This window comes from Pleurodeles waltl, chromosome 4_1, assembly GCF_031143425.1.
Source record: "Pleurodeles waltl isolate 20211129_DDA chromosome 4_1, aPleWal1.hap1.20221129, whole genome shotgun sequence".
Lineage (NCBI taxonomy): Eukaryota > Metazoa > Chordata > Amphibia > Caudata > Salamandridae > Pleurodeles > Pleurodeles waltl.
The window spans coordinates 1,011,085,822-1,011,105,985 of NC_090442.1; the positions used below are offsets into that span (position 1 = coordinate 1,011,085,822).

General features: G+C 43.7%; 1 protein-coding gene across 1 annotated transcript in view; it reads right to left on the reverse strand.

Annotated features, from left to right (window-relative positions):
* LOC138288342 (hyaluronidase-4-like) overlaps positions 1 to 19,957 on the reverse strand; it is a 52,281-nt gene extending 32,324 nt beyond the window's left edge. Inside the window, exon 1 of the mRNA XM_069229875.1 lies at positions 19,848 to 19,957. The gene's annotated coding sequence lies outside the window, so the exon portion shown is untranslated. The remainder of the gene's footprint in view (positions 1 to 19,847) is intronic.
* Positions 19,958 to 20,164: the final 207 nt, after the last annotated feature.

The window sequence follows — 20,164 nt, forward strand, 5'->3', positions numbered from 1 at the left end:
GCACAAAATGGGAAGCGAGTTTAATTAAACTCTTAAATGGCATGCCTGGAAGGTTGTGACTAGACACAGCTAAACTCTTCCGCGTTGTTTTCATCCTTGTTTGTCCCTTTCCCGACCTCCAGCTCTTCTTATTCAGCTGAAGAGTTAACTTTCATTTAGGGACTTTGTAAATAAATCTAAATTTCTTCAATACGATGTCATCAAAAAAAGTATGTTGTGTTATTCATATTTGTGTAGCTCTTGCCACCGGTTATGGCTTTTTAGTGCATTGGAAGACAAGTTTTCTTTTGCTACTGTGCCACTAGGAATTAAGGCATAAGTGAATTGGGCTCACTTTTTTTTATTTTGTGTACTATACTCAGAATCCCATTTGCATGGAACGGGATTTGGACACATCTACTTCCCAGTTCCATAGCTTCATGTTATCCATTTCTTCATGGAAGCAAAACAACACTTTCAAACCCAACTCAGGCAAGACCTACATGCTGACTTTGGGTGGTCTGCCTTTGGTCTGGTCCTTGACCTGATGGCTGTCTGAACTTGGCGACTCACCAGTGCCTGGCCCTATGGTTCTGAATCTTGGATTTCTTTTGGACGCTCCTCTTTCCAAAAATGTCCAAGAGAACAAACTTTGCTCCACTTTTTTGCTTTAAAAAAACCCAGCCCTTTTCCAACTGGACTAGGAAAGTGGTTGCCCAAGTGGTTACTTTTTTGTGCCTGGACTATGACAATTCACTTTACTCAGGTGTTCTCAAATCCTTTTTGTGGAGTCTCCAAATTATTCAGAACAGTGCAGCCTGGCTTCATCTGAGCCAACTTCCTCAAACATCCTGTCCCTTTTTGTCGAACCTCATATTAAAAGTAATTTCTCAGTATATACCCCGGAGCTGGCTCAGCTACTGGTCATGCTTTTTTTTCTGGGCGCTTCTGAGCTGTGCGGATGTTTCAATTTTTCGCTCTTCGTCAGTTTCTGAAATTCTGCAATTATCACATCAGTTGAAAGTCTTTTGTTGTTGTCACCGATCTTTATGAAGTACATTCATCAATGTTTCAGGAAGGAGCTAAAAACCTGGCTCTTCAACTCCTTCAGGCAGCTTGAGCCATCCGTCATTTCCGTGGTCATGTCTTCTAAAGCATCAGCGCACCCCTATAGTATTTGCATACGAGACTAGCATTCATTCCTGATAGGAAAGCAATGGAAAAACAAAACACCAGGGATGCGGTACTTACAATGATCACAGAAGACAAATCTGTGATAACCAAAGTTGAAGGTATCATTTGGCCACACAGTGTGCAAAGACAATAGGACGGCAAGTGAGAAGATTGTGCTTTCCATAGGAATGAGGGAGCTAGAAACAAACTATCAGTAACGGCCCAGTTGGAAAAGTGTCTTCATTTTTACAGTCCAAATGTCTGGAAGACTGTGGCAACCAGGATGAGAGTGTTGAAAACGTATTTTCAACTGGTGCATAAGGGATTGCAAACTAACCATCCCTTCATACTGATCAACACTTGCTACCGTTTCTTCTTCACAAAGCTTTGCAGTGGAAATATAAATGCTATAAAACCAAGGCCCTGATTTATACTTTTTGATGCATACCTGCGCTAGCGCAGGTTTGCATCAAACAGTTTACAGCCGGCTACCGCCATTCCTAGACGCCAGCTGGGCATCATATTTGAGGAATGACGCTAGCCGGCGCTAAGGCCCGGTTAGTGTCAAAATAAATGACGCTAACCGGGTAGGGGAGGCATTGGGGAGGCTGGAGGTTTGCATCAAAGAATGACGCTAGTCAGATTATCGTAAAAAATATTGACTCTAACCTGACTAGCGTCATTTTCTGACTCACAACCCCCATGGACATGACTTCTGTTTTAGCAAAGACAGGAGTTATGCCCCCCTGCCCAATGGCCGTGCCCAGGGGACTTATGTCCCTTGGGCATGGCCATTGAGCACATTGCCATGTAGGGGGGGCCAAGTTAGCCCTTACCTGGACTTACCTTGGATGGGTCCCCCCATCCTTGGGTGGCCTCCAGGTGTGGGTGGGGGGGTGGCTGGGTGTGTCCCTGGGGGCAGGGAAGGGCACCTGTGGACTGCTTCCATGGTCCCTGACCATGGAAATTAGCCCACAGGTCCCCTAATGCCTGCCATGACCCAGGCATTAAATAATGGCGCTAAACAGGCTTAGCGTCATTATTTAAGGCCCTCCTCCTCCCGTGTGTGATTTTTGCACGGGAGGATAAATAAGGCGCAAAGGCCTTAGAGTCATTTTTCGCTCAGGAACGCCTACCTGGCATCTCATTGATGCAAGGTAGGTTTCCACGGTAAACAAATGACGTTAACTCCAATATTTTGACTCTAGACGGGTCTAGCATCAAAATATAAATATGGAGTTAAGAGTGCGCCAGATTTGCGTAAAACAAATGACACAAATCCGGTGCAAACAGAGTATAAATATGCCCCCAAGTGTCCTCCAAGATGTTTCTAGTGCCACAAGGTAAGCAGCTCTCCTAGGAGCTATTTCCACAATCTCCCAGAGTCCACACTTCATTTTATCCATCAAAAGTGTTATTTCTATTATCACACCAATATTAAGATCATCTATATTTTAAATGACACTTCAGTTGACTTGAATGATTCTCCTTCTCCCTCTCCTGGCTATGATGGCAATAAGTTGATGAGGGCAGCCATGATGCGTCTCCTCTCTTCCGTGCATGATGCAGTTCCTGTGGGAAAATTGGCTTTTGTCCTGCCTTCGAACAGAGTTCAATGTATCATTCTTCTCTCAGGCGTGTTAGGGGTTTATGTGCTGGTGGTGTTGCAGGTATCATATAGAATATTGCTATCAAAATATCGTCCGACATATTAGTCCCGATTTAGATCTCGGAGGAGGGGAATACTCCGTCACAGATGTGACGGATATCCCATCCACCGTATTATGATCCCATTATATCCTATGAGGATCGTAGCAGGGCAGGCGGGATATCCGTCATGTTTTTGACAGAGTATTCCATCTGTCAAGATCTAAATCAGGCCCATTGATCGTAAATACCATTTACAAAAATTTAGCTCAATTTAAATTAATAATGAAAAGTGTACAGCCAACTAGATGATATATTTGTAAATTATGTTTAAGGCATAATGTTGGGTGGTGGGATGTTGGTTGAGGCTACTGGTCTTGAGGGTCCCTTTACTACAAATGGTACCCTCTGCCTCCTTAGGGAGTCTACTGTTGACCTGTCTTGTGGGACAAATTCACTGTTTAGGGGGAACCTGTTGTGGAGGATTTCTACAGGGGAGTCTGTGGGGAAAGACTTAGCTGGCACTCGAAGTAGAACGAACCATAGGGCCACACTGTAGTTAACCTTCCACATTACATGGAATCTTGAGGGTGTTAAGGTACATTCTTTGGGGAAACGGTATGAATTAGTGGATGGCGAAGAGGAGAGTCCTACTGGGTGGTACTGACCTCTCTTCAGCTGATAGCAGACTGTACTTCGCGTACCTGGTCCACATTTTGATAATGTCCCATCTCCGAGTGGGAGCATATCTGAGAACCTTGGAGACGAGTTCTTTGTCCCCTAGTTTGATAGGGCCTGCTCATGATAGGTTATAGTGAGAAAGGGGTTGATAGAGGCTGGTGTTGCTGCTCATTGGTCATCAGGGTGCCGGGGGATCTGGATAGCATTCTCCTGATATGCTAGTAGGGTTCCTGTTGGCATGACCCATGTCAGGGATGGGGTTATGGTTGTGCGGGTTGGAGTGGAAGCCTGAATGGGCCTGGGACTGATAACAGTTGTGTCCAGCACTCCCTGGGGCTGGGAAAATTCATGTGGGTAAAGCAGGAAAGTAGCTTCTTTAAGCAGTTCCAATCTTAAAACAAGTAATTTGCTACATTTTTCTTTGTATCCAATCTTTCTTTAACAACGTCCAATTGTATTGTAATCTATGTGCATACTCATGTTACCATATTGGTCTTGCTCCCAATATCGCAATATTATTATTTACTTACTAATTTGCATAGCTTGCTGAAGGACCCTGAACATTAAAGTTACTTTTGGTCCCTGATAGTCTTAAACTGGGGGCAGCCCTCCGGTTCCTCCCTACGGTGTACCAATGCCCTGAGTTTCCCAGGTGAAAGGTAAAGGATACCAGTTGTTTCACCCCTTTATGCTGCATGAATAGCAGCATCAAGGAAACATTCACTTGTGTGAAAGTGGGGTAAGTGGTACTTAGTGTGCATGGCCCATTTTGGTGTTACCTGTTGGCTTCCTGCTTCTGAAAGTGACACTTTCTGGTCCTGGAGTTTTATTTATTGTAATGCATTTTGAGAGTTGTAGTCCTGGTTCACTCCAGCTCAACCAATTAAACTGCCACATTCGGAAACAATGATTTGTGGTTGAAACACTCGGACAAAGCAGCCTTGTTGGCCTGGAATTAACTGAGGTCCTAACATATCTTAGTCTACTTCCTCTCATACAGGTATTAGGAATACCCTAGGACAGTCATCGCACACACCAATGTGTTAGACAGCATGTACTCAAATTGCTAAAGATCTGTGGTTTCACAGACCAAACGGTACTAAAACCAAACACATACACAAAAGAGCAACTGCACATGCTACTGGCAAAATTATTTATATTATTTAAACAGTAAACAAACTCTGTTCTGTGATGGAATCCTGGAGACCAGGACGGGGACATTGTCATTAGTATGATAACAATACTGTCATCATACTAATGACAACTAAATATACCTTCACATGACATTGGGGGCCTGATTCAGAGTTTGGCGGAAGGGTTACTCTGTCACAAACGTTACGGATATCCCGCTCAGCATATTACATGTGTCCTCAGACATAATGAGCTTGTAATACGGTAGACAGGATATTCGTCACGCTTGTGACAGAGAACTCCATCTGCCGTATTCTAAATCAGGCCCTAAGTTACTATGGTGTATGAAGGAACACAGTTTGTAGGAAAAGAAAGGGTGATCGGGGGGCACCATCTGATTTAGCCACACGTCTGATTGCAGCACAGGAAAGAATCATTGAGTACTTAATGGTGATTGATAGGTTGGTGGCGATCTATTGGCCTGTGGTAGAGATACTCTGTAGCCTGAATATGTCTGACAGTCCTTCTTTGTCATCAACCTCAGTGCTTCCTATGTGATGTTTAATTATAATTCTTGAAGCCAATACCAAGATATATGGGGTGTTTGAGACAGCCCTCTGGATGCAAACACGTTTCAATCCATGCAGAGAATAAATCAGATTATACCATAGATTTGAGAAGAGAAATGCAGTCACCGCATGGTATTCTGAGGCAAGCAGAGCTGTAATGTTGGAACAAACCTCTTCCAGCCTCTCTTGAAACACACATGGCAGAGTGGGGCGCACACACTAACAAGCTGTGCCTTGCTTCAACCACAAACTGCTCTGGGAAAGGTTAACTTGAGTGTGAAATTTATTTGGTATTGAAAGGAGGCCTGGTTAATCAGAGGCCTCATCGCTTTATAAGACCAGTCTTTTAAAGGCACAACAAAAAGGAAAATCCTATATCAATAACACATGAAGGATAATACACACTGAATTAATAACTAGATGTTCTCCAATTTACTTATTTAAGAGTTTTCTGTTCTCCACATTTCACCTTCGGACTACTTCAGAGCATTAGGTTCTCAATAAAATGTATGTGAACTTCAGGTCACATGTGCTAGGAACCCAACCAGATGCAAAGTCTGTTAGCACACCATTCCTCATCCCCCAAACCCTCTCCAGACTTGCATTCTTCAGTAGTTGGATCTACAGGTGAAAGGTCTAACACCCCACCAACCCGATACCAAACTCTTCAGTGTCTCCGTAGTTCACCTTCCAAGTGTTTTCTGAAGCACCTGTAGATAGTTTGGTTCAGCTCTGACACTTGCAATAATGTCACACCAGAATCTAAGACTGGAAATGACCTGCACCCCTTGGATTTCTCCTTTGAAGCATGGTTACTGGCAGATTCAGTGTCCCAGGAAAAAGTTGTTGTTTTTTGTGTGTGTGTGTGTGTGCGTGGGGGGGGGGGGGGTAATCTAGATCGCATCCTAAACAGTAGCACAGAAATGACTTGCAATAGAACCAGCACCGGTTCGCAGATCAGTTGTGTGTTTCCTACTTGTGTGGATGAGTGTTAACGTTTTTGAGGACTTGGGCTTTGACTGGAAGTACACTGCTTCCAGTGCTCCTCAAACTAGGATAAATGTTTTCCTCACCAAGACCAGAGAAAAGAGTATTTGGTCTGAACTTCAGAAGGCAATTCTCTACACTAACCTAAAAATATATTTTTACAGGGGAAGAACTTAAGTAGTAACAGGCGATGTACAGCCTGGCGCATGAAAAGGAGGAGACCGTCGAGAAGGAACTCAAAGAGCAATCTGACTGAAGCCTACTTGGAGGATGTTTTAATGAAGTGAGTCACAAAGGAGCTACAAGAAACTTCCAGCCCCACTGGCCAGAAATACTTGAAGCACATCTACTGTGAGCAGAGAGAGAGGTAGAGGACCTGCAGAGAGTACTCCTTTGCTACCAGTGGGGTGATCTTCCGATTTAATATGAGGTAGATGAAAATATGATTTGCAGAATCTTTGCCATCCTCATTATTGTTTTTCCTGAGAAAAAAATATAATCACATCTTTTTTTATCTCGATGATACAGGTCCAAACTAGTGCTCTTCTTTCCTTCGTTCTCTTATTTCTGTCCCTTTATGTTTTTCTCCCTAGGCCCTTCCCTCTAGCGCTTCCTCTTCATCAAACTTTTTTATGGCCTGGCTGCAGAAAGCTCCAGCTGTCTGGCAGACCGCATGTCAGCACAACACACAACATCTAACAAAGAAAGCAGCTTTGGGTTAGCCCCATTGAGTAATTGGCTTGTTTCAGCGCCCACATTGGGTCATTTGGTTGCCCACCACATTTTGGGAGCAGCTCAAAGAATGTTGCAGATGTTTACATTTTGCATTTATTGTTTTTATAGGTAAATATGACAACTACAAGACTTCTTGCTATTGTAGCTGTTGCTTTTGCTTGCACACACACAAGCATGCGCACACATACGTACACAAGCACACTCTCTCTCACAGGTATGACTGCGCATGCATGTACACACACACATGGATTTAGTGCCTGATTTAGAGTTTTTGGACGGGTATTTATTCCATCATGGAGATTAAGTAAAGTACTCCATTGCAGCTCTGCTGCTACAAATCTCAAGGAGAGGGGCAGGGATGGAGGGCAAATAAAAAAAATATAATAATAATTAAAAAAACGTACTTTTTCCCGTTGCTCCTCTGGTCTTCTTGTGGTGTCCCAGCATTCACTGGGACACCAGCACAGTCTCCCCAGCAATCCTGGCGCTGCTTTCATGTTAAACCTAGCATGAAAGCAGGGCCAGGATTGGTCTGAGTGGCTTGGACTGTCACTCAGACATAGCCCTGGGGTCTGTGCAGTTTCTACGGCCGGGCTAGAGAAACCTTATTGCGCATGTGTGTTTGCCTGGCCTGAGACGGCCAGCCAAACACACATGCACACTTAGTGCACTCCGCTCCTCCTCCCTCCCATAGCCCAGCCTTGACCCACCCTGAACATGCTTCTGTCTGAACCAGCACATTTTTTTTCTTTTATCTCCTGACTTAGCCAGAGAGGCGACGCTCCTTTGCCATTGTGAAGGAGCCACCCCTGCAGCTATCAGCTGCTAACTTTGCTTGTTATGCAAACATTAAGGGACAGTTAGGTAAAGAGTTCAGCACGTTTCTTTATAAAGGTTAAAAAGAGATTCAGTTACATCTTATCATTTATACCATTCATTTCTTGACTAAACAACAAGTGAAAGCAAATGGTAACAGCTTCTCCTTGGTAGCCTGCTGTACGAGTGCAACACAGGAATTGTCCCCTTTTTTAGGATTCGCCTGTGACAGCGCATGCACTCTCCTTGTGAGAGATATTGTTAACAACACTGGGCCTGAGCCTGCCCATTGCTTACCATTAGTTGGCTTTATTGGTACTCTTATCTGCTGACTTCTAAATGGCCAGCGCGTGCCGGCTTCACTTCCTCTTCTATCAGCTGGAGCACAGGCCAAGTACAAATTGCTTCAGCATGATTGCCGTCCTCCTAATGTTTTTGCTGTGATTGTAGTACAATTTATGTTTTCTTGTTTCCCTGTTGTCCTTATCCATGTTTGCAATGTCATTGCATGCAATTTAAGTACCTCGTGTACCCTTTATTCCTTCTAATCAATGTTGTGGCTTTGACATTAGCAGCTCGCTGCATGCTGCGACACAAAACAAAACTTTCTTTTCTTTCAGTTTGAGGTGTGTGAGATTGTGGGTTGGTAGACCGCAATGTGAGGGGTGAATGCATGGGGTGTGAGATTTTATGGGGGGAGGGGCACTTTGTTAATGGCAACTTGTGTGAAGAAAGCTTAGCCTTAGGTGGATGGTGAAGGCTATGTTGGCTGCTTTCGCCCCTGCATCTAGCAGGATTGTCATCGTTACTCTGACTGATTGCCAAGTACTATTTATTTGCACCCTATTTAAGATTTCACAATGCCTTGTGACACCTTCCTTTTTCATTTGAATGTGGCTCCTGAAGATCCCTAATAATGTGCCATAACAGCTAAGGCATTTTGTACGTAAGTGCGATATGTAACCACATCCTACAATACCTCTAGTGTGCATTTTTGGATGTTGGTGTAGTGGTAAATCATTTTTTGCAGCCTATGCCCTCCATATCAAATTATCAAAGCTACCAATGTTGTCTGCATATCCAGGACAAATGAAGCAGATACTGAGCATCTAAAATAACTCTACTGTTATAAAACAAGCTACCTCAAAATACCAACTGTGCACTCAAAGACAGACTGGTAATCAGAGTGGCTCTTTCCCCTGTCCTTTTGCAGTCAGTCAACCTAAGTTTGTTACTCTTCTAACGCTCAAGCTTTTCTTGGCTTATGTTAACACATGTATCCTAAATTAGATTACAAACAACATCTGGGTGCATAACGCAAGGCCAGTTACTCAAAAATTCTGGTATGTTAATTCCTGTGTGGAAGTTATGTTTTTAGCCAACTATCATCTCTTCATAGAGCACAGAGGCAAACATGATGCTGAGGGCTGTCTTTATACACAAACACCATTTTAGGTCTCACCTGTGGTGGTGCATGCTCTGCATGTGTTCTCACAAGAGATATTGTATACAACAAGGGGTTTGCAGGCCGCCCGTTGCTTACCATTTATTGGCTTCATTATCATTTTATTTGCTGCTTTCAAATTGGCCAGCACATGCTGGCTTCACTTCCTCTTTTTTTGGGTGGAGCATGGACCAAGTACTGATTGTTTTGGCTTGATTGATGTCCTTCCGCTGATCGCACTGTGACTGAGGTACTATTTTTACTTTTTTCTTCACCTTTCTTCCTTGCCCAGTTACTTTGTCCCTCCCAAGCCTGCCTTGTCCATGCTGCTTCTTCTCCTCCCGCCCTGTTTCCCTATTACTTCTTTCCACTCCCACCCCGCTTGTCTTTGTTGCATTTTCTCCACCCACACTCCCATTGTCAGTGTTACCTCACAACTTTTATCCTTGCTACGCAGCGGCTGTGCTGCTCTTCATCGTGGCCAAAAAACATTGGTAAAGCCAATACCTTGCATAGGCGAGACCCATTGGCTTTGCCAGTGCTTTCTATTTTAATGGGCATCTTCTGAGCAGTGCATTAGTCGTTGAGGGCTTAACGTCCTGGGTTATATAAGGGGAAATTGATGAGCTTTGGTCTTGTGTATCAGAGAAAAACAGAGATGAAGTCTTGCAAGCATGCTTCAAAACATCACATCTGTAGAGATAATAATGAGGGTCGTTAATCCAGAAGGAAGAAGGAGCTACTTTTGCTCAAGAACAGATTCAGTTTGTAATAAAATGTCTGTCTGAAGCGTTTAAGAAATCTGGGTCAGGATCCACTTCAAAATACCAGCAAGTGAAGATTCAGTAATTCCTTCTCAGTCTTCCCTTTCTGCTGGACAAACACCCTCATTGTCCTTTGTATCATCATGTTAAAAACCTGAGAATAAATTGGACATTGAACCAGAGAAAGATACACTGTACAACATTCAGATGTGCAAACATTGCTTGAAAAATACTGTGCAATAAATGAGATTACCATCAGTCTAAAAAAGACTACAACAGTGATCATTGGCAGATACATGATTAAAAAGGGTTCCCGGTCCATCAGAGGGTCAAGAACAACAAGCTGAAATTACCATAGTGCTACTCTTGACAAAAGAGGGAGCAAGAAAGCCCAGCTGGGCTCTCTGAAAATGAGGGCAAAACATCTGTCATGCAGGATGGGCCAACTTAAGAGAAGCATCACATGCCAAAATTCAAACACTCTCCTAAAGGTGGTGGCAGCAAAGGTGATGCCTGCATTAGCATATGGTGCAATGGTGTTTAAGGACAATCTCCACAAGTGGCTAGACAAACAGCAGTGTATCTGCTATTGGCGCTTATTTGCACTTCCAGATTGCATCAGTCGATCACCAAAAAGACTACAATTAAAATTTCCGAGACAGGATCTGATCCTGAGGGCCAAACTTGTCTCGTACTGTCAATCATTGCAAACGGCCTCAACCGGCTCAATTAAACATCTGTAGTGGGAGAAATTCCAAGAGCCAAGCTCAGCATGGGGCCAGCTCCTGGGAACCTCTATGAATGCACTAAGTGTGGAAGATCTAATAAAAAAACACCTTACCACAAAGAACAACAGCAAGATTGTTAACCAGAAAATAAAAATTAATTTCATGGGACTAGGATCTCGAGGACCTAAACACCAAACATCATGGCAGCTGGGCCATGAACCTGTACTCTGCAGGTTCTTTTCTGGATTATCTGAGATTACCCCTTCCAGACCACGCCAAATGTACTCTCCTGAGAATGTACCTTGGATTAATTCACCTAAGGGATTATTGATGTGGTTGCAAGGAGGGAGAAGTTGATGTACAATTCAGATGGTGTGGCACAGCAGGGGAGTCCCTAATACATGTGATCTGCGTCTGTGAAGCCCTCAAACCCCTGAGGTGCTACTGGCTTTGACCTATTTTTTGCATCCTCAATGTGATGGGCGATCGTCCTAACCAGTTTACAAGAGGAATCATGCCAGTTATCTGGGCATTTTGTAAAGTATATTAAAGCAGCAATAGGCAATCCAAAATGCCAATGATGTCCTCAGTTGTAAGCATGGATGACCTTTGATCTCCTGGGACTGCACCCTGGGATTGTGCTGTTTTCTGCTTGCAAGCATCAATGAAGCACTGCCTCCACGACTAAGAGCCTGTCCATGATGTAAGCACAAAGCACATTCTGATCTCTCAGGTTTGCACTTTACTGGGCCGCACTTTAACTGCACGGTCTGACGAAGTACTTTTTGCCTCAAGCGCCTTAAAACCACCAATTGCTCCTCACCAGGCCATACTTAAATTATACAGACTTGTATCTAATCTTAACCACTTTTAGCCTCAAGCACCTAAGAACTGGCTATTGCTACGTGGCTCCCATGAATGACAACTTGGGTAAAGGGAGCCAATAGGATCACAAACTTGACAATCACTTTTCTTGAAATAGTGTTTTTATGCCCTATAGTTCTTCTTTTATACAGTGTTTTTATGCTGAAATGTTATGATTTTAATTAATTGAACATCAATAAACTGAACTGAGTAGCTTAAATATATTGCAGAAAATTTGAACTGGCACATGGGGGATAAGGAACCCAGCACAAATACAGGCATGTTTTATCAGATGCAAGTGGCTCTTCCTGGCAAGATTACATATCCTGTGGCATAGGGTGGACAGGATCTTTCATCTACAGTTACTTGAGATCTGCAGCTAGCCAACCTATGGGGAAATCTCCAGTGATGTCAGAAGATATCTCTGTGAATGACCCAGTAGACAAAAAGGTGGAACCTGCTCTGAAAAATAACTTGATTGAACTAAATGTGTCTACTAGAGCCTCTGCATATGCAGTCTATGTCCTTCAGTCAGTTAGGGACTTTCAAATGTTATCTTAAGAATTATTGTGCAAATATGTTAGCCTATATGGAGACACGAGATAAATGTATCTCTGATGTTTGTTGTGATGATTAAAAAGATGTCACATACTCAACTACAATATATATTGCTGCAGGAAGACATTATCTTCAAGAGTGGAAGGTGGAGGAAGACCTAAAGCAGCCTTGGTCAAGCTAGTATTTGATGGTTCATTTAGGTTTGGAGGGCAATTAAAGAACTGCTGGAGAGAATATTTTAAAATCAAAAACATGCACAGATGTACAGAAGTGTACCTAAGCCTGTAGAACAATATACAAGATGTATTAGAAATCAAAGACAATCTTTCAGCAATAACCTGACAGTGGAAGCAACTGCTCAAACATTCACCTGCAACATTCTGACCGTTTAACCTCCATCTCACCGAAAAAGAAGCAAACATCCTGACTATTCCAGTCCTTTGCCTCTGTCAGATCCAGTTAGAGGAAGGCTATCAACTGTTGCAGCTCTGTGAAACCTCAAATATGGTCAACATGGTTTTGGACATGATTAGTCAAGGATATTCCATAGAATTCTCTTCTCTACCTCCAAATTTGAGGAGAATTCAGACACTCAGGCCGAGGTCTCACTTGAAATATCCTGCATTTCTTCAGGGAATCTCAAAATGTTTACAGAACAAAGCAATGATCCCAGTTTGATCAGCAGAGATAGGACAGTGTATGTTATTAAGAATCTTCCTGGTACCCAGACCATTGGGCGAATTCAGGCAGTTATAAATCTAAAACCAATGAACCAACAGTACATTTCAATAAGGAGACACACCAGAAGATCATTCCCTTGATACGCACAGGAGAATCAATGACTTTAACAGATTTACAAGCCTTTTCCACAAAAGATTCTAAGAGTTTGCGTCAAGGGAATTCATCTACAGTTTAAAATTCTGCCTTACAGTTTGAAGTCTTCTCCAAGGGTATTCACAAAGGTGTTGCTGCCACTGGTGCTCTGTCTTCTCAACAAAGAGGTTATGATCCACCCCAATCTGGGTGATTGGCTAATTAATCCACCATCAAAACATCAAGTACAGGAAAATATAAACAAGGCCTGCTTGTACTTCATAAGCATGTACTTAGGATAAATTATCCGAAACCAACCCGAGCTCCCTTGCAGGACTTAGGGGGTTATTACAACTTTGGAGGAGGTGTTAATCCGTCCCAAAAGTGACGGTAAAGTGGCGGATATACCACCAGCCGTATTACGAGTCCATTATATCCTATGGAACTCGTAATACTGCTGGTGGTATATCCGTCACTTTACCGTCACTTTTGGGACGGTTTAACACCTCCTCCAAAGTTGTAATAACCCCCTTAGAGTTTATTGAAGCTTGTGCGAAAATGCCCATTTTTGTCATGATAATCTCCATTTTGTGCTGAATTCTATTGCTGGTTTTTAGACTCTGCACAACGGGGCACTGCTGTATAGTGCTCAGTGTATGTGCTGTGACCCCTAAAACTTATAAAAGCTGGCTAATTTCTGACTAGAATCTTTAACTTTCTATCAGGCCATAGTATATGGTGTGGAAACTACATCCATGACATGAAAATGTCACCTGTGGGCTGAAGCAATTATGTTGCTATCCACTAACAAGGCAAGTGAAAAGAAAACATGACTCCCGGCCTACCTTGTGTAGCCTGGCAGTGGCAGCTGAAACCTGCTGCATAGACCTCCAAACAATTACCCTTTTGACAGATATGGAAACCTAATTTTAAATATTAAATAAGTCATGCATAAGCACATCTTGCCGCCCACAAGGTAGGGTGCATTGTGGTTAAGAGTAGAAAATGTGTGACATTAGAAATGGCATGTTCCCTCAGTGACTAGGCCCAAAACGATATTGTCACTGGCCAAGTAGTAACTGGCAGATAGGAAACGTCAAAGTATAGATTAGTTTCTTTAATCTGTAGTTTTAAACTGTTCCAGCTACAGATCCCATTTAAAAACTCGCTTTATATTTACTAAAAATCAAATCTATTGGTAAAGTTGGATTTTTTTATTAAATATAGGGGAAATATAACTTTGAAAAAGCTATTCTAACTCTGACTATTGCTGCTGCAGGCTCACGTCTACTAGCTCTCCAGCAATGTCCAGATGGTACTTGGCTTGAATTATATGTGAAAGAGGTGTGAAAACTGCTCCCAGCCTTGGCCTAGGTGAGGGGAGATATTTTTCTTCCGCGTGCAGGAAGACTAGTTAGGGAGAACTCAGGAACTTCATTAACGTGAAAAGAGGTCTACTCATTCACGAGTTAATGTAAGGGGGTACCTGTAGGAAGTAGCTTTTTTTACCCCATCATCAGGTGGCCATCAAACCCCTTGGAAGGCCACCACTAGAATCAAATTTGAATGACCAGAGAAGAGTGGATGGCTCATTACCCTGAAACCACCTCTAGGTATGCTCACAGGCTCTGCACAAGTAGAGATGGTGTTCCACTTCTTAGAATTTGAGAGTGACAGGCACAGTGGGATTGAGAGCACTAGAGCAAGCAGAAACTATTGCGCAAAATGTGGGTAGGGTTTTACACCCATGGTTTAGGGAGTGCCCAGGAGTCATCCCCCAGAAACCATTATTTGGTGGCACCTTCTCAGAACACTCTCTGGACCTGCAAAACAAAAGAAGGGGACTGGACCTGCTATCTGTGACTTGAAATGAGCTCCGAAGGACTAAACTTGCTCCCTCTTGTACACAGGACAAAGAAGTGAACTATAGGGGTCAGTTAACTGACCTCCTATGTGGCAACAGGGACACCATAAGCTGCAAGAGGCTTTTTCTCTGAATACCCAGCTGACCAGTGGCAACTGGACCTGGAATGGACTTTGCTGTTGGCCTCTGGCTGACACACTGAGAGTCTCTAAGTGCCCTACCTTAAAGCCCAATTGCCTTACAAGTGTACTCTCGTGATTGTTTGGGCACCAAAAGAAAGTTTGGAAACTTTTGAAATCTTATTTTTGCTCCAGGGCTCCGTCAGGACCTGCATGAAAAAGTATTTGAACAGAAGCTTCCAGGTGACAAATTTCAGCTTTGTCCAGCTCAAGGCTCCCAGTACCTCAGAAAAAATCACCAAGGGATTTAGAAAATTTTGAGCAAGAAACCTCCAAAGCTCCAGGGCTTCATCAGGACCTACCTGCTTCAGGTGTCCGGCTTTTGGTGACACAGCGGCAGCTACAATTTCACCTGTGACCCGCTCAAGGAGGAATTTCTTCTAAAAAAATGACAAAGTCCATTTCTGTGCTGGGACTTAGAACCATTTTTGGACTTTTCAACTTCTAGTCTTTCACTGGGACCAATCCACATCTTGTGTCCGACCACATCTTTCTTGTTTTGGTGTCATTTTGCTTATTAGATTTTCTCTATTTCTGTCTAATAGAACAAACAGCCTTGAAACTCCAAATATGTTTTCAACTCCTACACGAGAAGCAGATGGCTTCATCCAGGGACCTACATCGAGTTCAAGGAGATATGTTAAGCTTAGGTCGTAGAGAAACTTAGACTAAAAGCTTGAGAAATAGGAGTATTTTTCTTACAGCATATGTTGTAAGCGGCATTGGTGTCAGTTAATTTGACCCCTTCCTAATCACTATGTTGTAAGCGGCACTTGTGTCAATTAATTTGACCCCTTCCTAATCACTAGAAATCAAAACTCTAGGGCTTCAATAGTCAGAATCCAATATCTCAAAAGGTAAGAATGGATCTTCAATGGTGGCTAGTCTTGGAAAACCTCAGAAAAGAGATTTCTTTGAGTCGCCCTATGCAGTGATTGTAACCACAGATGGGAACAGCCAGGGGTGGGAGGGCAACCCTGTAAATGTCAAAAATACAGGAGCACCAGTCTCAAAGAGAGAAGGTTCAATTCCCGAACTGGAAACAAATGTCAGCCATAAAGAATGGCATTGCTACATTTTGCATCTCATCTTCAGGTCAAGTAGTGGTGGTAAGAACAGACAATTCAGTGTTGAAGGCTTATGTGAATTGCCAGTCGGGAACTAGGGGCCAGATGTAGCAAAGAGTTTTTCCCATTCTGTGTCAATGGGAAAATGTGTTCGTACATATGGCCCTAGATCCCCTGCAATAGCATCCTTAGCTTATCAGACAGGGATCTCAGCAGAACAGAACCTCTTAAATGTATTAGCAATCCACATCAGATTAGTGGACAGTATCATAGTGCATGAGCTGAGCAGGGTGTTTTCCTCCTCACACAAATGCTAGCTGGCTCCAGAAGTATTTCTAGAAATAACAAAGTGATTTGGGCTGCAGAAGGTGGATCTGTTTCCAAATTCTTATAAAAACATATTTCCAGACAAGAAAGCATGGGCAGTGGATGCAATAAAAGCACCATGGCATCCTTGTACTCTCCATGGATTCCCTATGTCCCCACTGATTGCCATTCCGGCTTTTGGATGGATTCTCTTTCTGAAAATAAACAAATATTGAATGTTTGCTGCACGAGTCCATCATGTTGACGGAGCCTTCTGTCAAACTTTCAAACTATTTACAAGAACCACTGTGACAGCAGTTCCTGTAAATGCAAGAGCTGTCCGATGGTCTGGCAGACATCTCAAAATTTGGAAGGCAGGTACCCTCTCAGGGCGATGGAGCAGGGATGGCTCCTTCGCTATGGCAAAGGAGTTTTGGCTCCATGTCTAAGCCAGGAGATGAAAGATAAAACGATATTTAATTATTGTTTTATCTTTCATCTGCTGGCTCAGACAGCAACGTGTTCAGGGTGGGGCTGGGCTATGGGAGGTGGGAGAGGGGAGGAGTGGAGTGCACTAAGTGCGCATGTGTATTTGGCCAGCTGACTCAGTCCAGCCAAACACACATGCGCACTTAGGTTTCTATAGCCTGGCTGAGTACGTAGCCAGGATGGAGAAACTGCATAGACCCCAGGGTTGTGTCCGAGCGGCAGTCCAAGACGATCCGACCAATCCTGGCGCTGCGGAGGAGCAATGCAGCGGGAGGTGGCGACGGGAAAAGGTGAGGTTTTTTTTTAGGTTTTTTTTTTTATTTGCCCCCTGTCCCCGTTCCCGCCCCTATCTCCGCCCCTCCCCTTGAGCTGCCGCTGGATAGCTGTCCAATCCATATCAGGTCTTAAACTCCATCCACTAGACTTCCAACGTCTTTAATTTGCCAAAATTCTTCATCCACACCATATGAAACAACAAGCTGTCCAAATCACATTGGGCCTTACAGCATTTTAATTGCAAAAGTTGAGTTGTTTCCATAAAGTGCCTTGCTGCCCATATTAGTATTGCTTGTTTTAAGCGCACTTGCATGCATATTGATTATCCCCACACAAGGTAACATGCTGCCCAAATCCAATCAGTTCTTAATGTGGTATATTGCCTCTTTCGCAGAGAGACACTCACCCAAAACCCTTTGCATCTCACTGTACTCTCTTGCCCATAAATACATTTGCAGATTAAGAAGATGGGTTCTTTCTAATTATTTAGACCCTTCAACAAGCATATTTATGGAGCCTAAAACGGTATTCAACGACCTCCCAGCCTTGCTGGGATTCGAACTTGTGACCCACCGGTAACTGCATTTATCGGTGGCGATTGTGAAATCCCTTGAGCCACTGCTTGCATCATGGGAAAACTTTGCCATTGAAGCAAGCGATTAGTTATCAACCATACAATTCCTAGGCAAAGCCAGTCAATCATAAATGTTAATATATAGCCCCGAAACTATGTAAGAGATGGGCTTATGTTCATCTGTAACATAACAGACCAGCAGGACTCCTGGAACTCATGACAATAATTGGTTTTCCAGAATTATAGAGGTAACATTTGAGACGTAAACTTCAGGAAAGCCCGTAAAACAGCCTCCTTTACTAACCCAGGGGAGCAACACCCCCTCTTTCCAGCTGGATGGAAATTCGGACCTGTGAGTAGGACACATGTAACACATCTACCAGAGCTGTCCGTGTGATTCTGGATACCGTGGCCATCACTGCCTCAAAAACTAACATTTTTTAGCCAAGGTTTTGCACTATTGCTAGTTTATGATTTGTGCCAGCTCCAGGTTCCCGTGTGCTTCCACGCGTTCACTGAGGGTGTCCCATGTTTGCAAGAGCATGTTTGAACGACATGGCGTGAGAGTGGGATGTCAGCAGACAGGACCCTTCACGCTTACAACATGACACAAGGCCATGGCTACGCATTCCGCGCCACCCAAACGTATAGCCCTGGTATGTGCGGCAGGGAAAAGCCTCTGGCCTTTATAATCTTTACATTTCCTGAGGTATCTTTAAGTCGAGGAATGTTCTAGGGCTCTGTGACGTACGGCAACGACTTGCGATTTAGCAACACCAAGTTTAAGAGGGCTCGCTCTACAAAGAGCCACATATTTCATCCTGGCGGGGGCTGTGTGTGTGTAAACGTTTGCATATGTCCCCTTTGGCCCGCAGCAACAGGGGGTACTTTTACAACGTGTTGTGCCTGAGAAGGTATGCATAAAACATTCAGAGACGCCATACTGAAGACATTACAGCGCCATGCAGTGTTGTTGCGTCGTTGGTCCTAAGAACAGAATTAACATGTTTGAAGTTCCAGTGGTATAAAATATATATCCGGCTGCCGTCCTACTGCCTCCTCGAGCTTCTGGCTCCCAAGTGCGTCTTTTTATTCTTTAAAACATTCCTTAAGTGATTTCACTGAAGCACGAACTCCAGCGAAAGCAAAGCGCCAACAGTAAAAATGTTAGTCTGCCTTTCAGCAACCCCCCTGGCTGAGCGAGCTCACTGAGTTGTAAACAAGAGGAGGGCTGTATATTGCACAGATCCGACCAGACTTGTGCAGTGAGAAGCTGGGGCATGGTTGAATATTACATACATCACACCAGAGCTGTCAGTGAGACAATGGGGTAGGCCTGTTAAGCCATAAACCATGACCCGTGCAGTGAGAACCTGGAGCAGCGTGGTATATTGCACAGATCATACCATATCCGTGCAGTGAGAGGCTGGGGCAAAGCTGAATATTGCACAGATCCAAGCACGCATATGCAGGGATAAACAGGAACATGTCTGTACATTAAACCGACACTCCAGTACCTTCGAAGTAATAAACAAGAGCGCGACTACATATTACACAGATCACAGTATACCCTGATCTGGTAAATGCTTTGGCTCAGAGTTAATGTCGCACCCTGGCATTGTTGTCTTGGCCATGGTTGTTTCTTGCATTCATCTTGCAATACTAGTGCAGTGATAAACAGAGGCCAGCACCTAGTATGAGGATTATGCAGCACTCTTCATAAGAAGGAGGGGGAACGAGTGCACACATGGTACCGTGCTTGTGCAGTGAGAAACAGTGACCAGGCTGTATCTTACACAGATCATGTAACACTCGTGCAGTGAGAAACACACACATCTATAGACTAACAACACACATCATAAATATGTATAACATTTACATTCCACAGCTCCTACCATACCCTAGCGTGATAATCAAGAAAAAGGCTATTTAAATCATAGATCATACAGTTGCTGTGCACAGATAAACTAGACGGCGTTGTATACTTCACAGATTATATAGAAGTCTGAGGTGATAAACAGAAAAAGAACTAATTATTACACAGATCATTACATATTAGTGGACTATACAAGTACACACATCCTGCAGTGCCCCTGCGTGTATAAACACGACTCTGAATATGTTTCACAGATACTAAACCTTCCTAATAATGCATGTGGCATTAACATTATGCACGGAAAAATACTGTCCCGACTGTACTCACCTCTGGCAGTCGGAGGCAGGGAGAAGCCCCTTGGCAATCTGCTCTGGCTGCCTACTTTGAAAGGGTTTTGCTTTTCAGGGCCAGAGCGATGCCCCTCCCACCGCGTGTCCTTTCAACTAATGGGACACAGGAGGCTTCAGGGAAGGCAGGACCCTTCCTCGTGCCTGGTCTGATATGTGAGCTGTGTACACAGACTGCACAACGGGTGCCAGCAAGGGCCAGGGTCTTTGGGTTAAACACCTAGCACCACTGTTGAGCACATGCTGCGCGCGCACAGTTTATGAGCGCTCTCACCGTCCCTGGTGTGAGGATTTCAC